Here is a 286-nt window from a genome sequence, read left to right on the forward strand (position 1 = left end):
CCCTCGGGGCTCCGAGAAGGCCGAGCGCCCCGCGGCCCCGCGGCCCCGCGGCCCCGCGGGGCGCTCGGTGCGGACATCTGGTCGACCCGCCCACCCCCCCCGAGACCCGAGACCCGGGGGCCGGGTCGCCGGTCGACCCGGCAGGGCGGCGGCCCCAGCGGCCTCGGCGCTGCTCGTCCGCCGGGTCGCCGGAGCCCTCGAGCCTCCGAGAAGGCCGAGCGCCCTGCGGTCCCGCGGCGCTCGGCGCGGACATCTGGTCGACCCGCGCGCCGCCGGACCCCGTGGC

This window comes from Equus asinus, unplaced genomic scaffold, assembly GCF_041296235.1.
Source record: "Equus asinus isolate D_3611 breed Donkey unplaced genomic scaffold, EquAss-T2T_v2 contig_5, whole genome shotgun sequence".
NCBI lineage: Eukaryota > Metazoa > Chordata > Mammalia > Perissodactyla > Equidae > Equus > Equus asinus.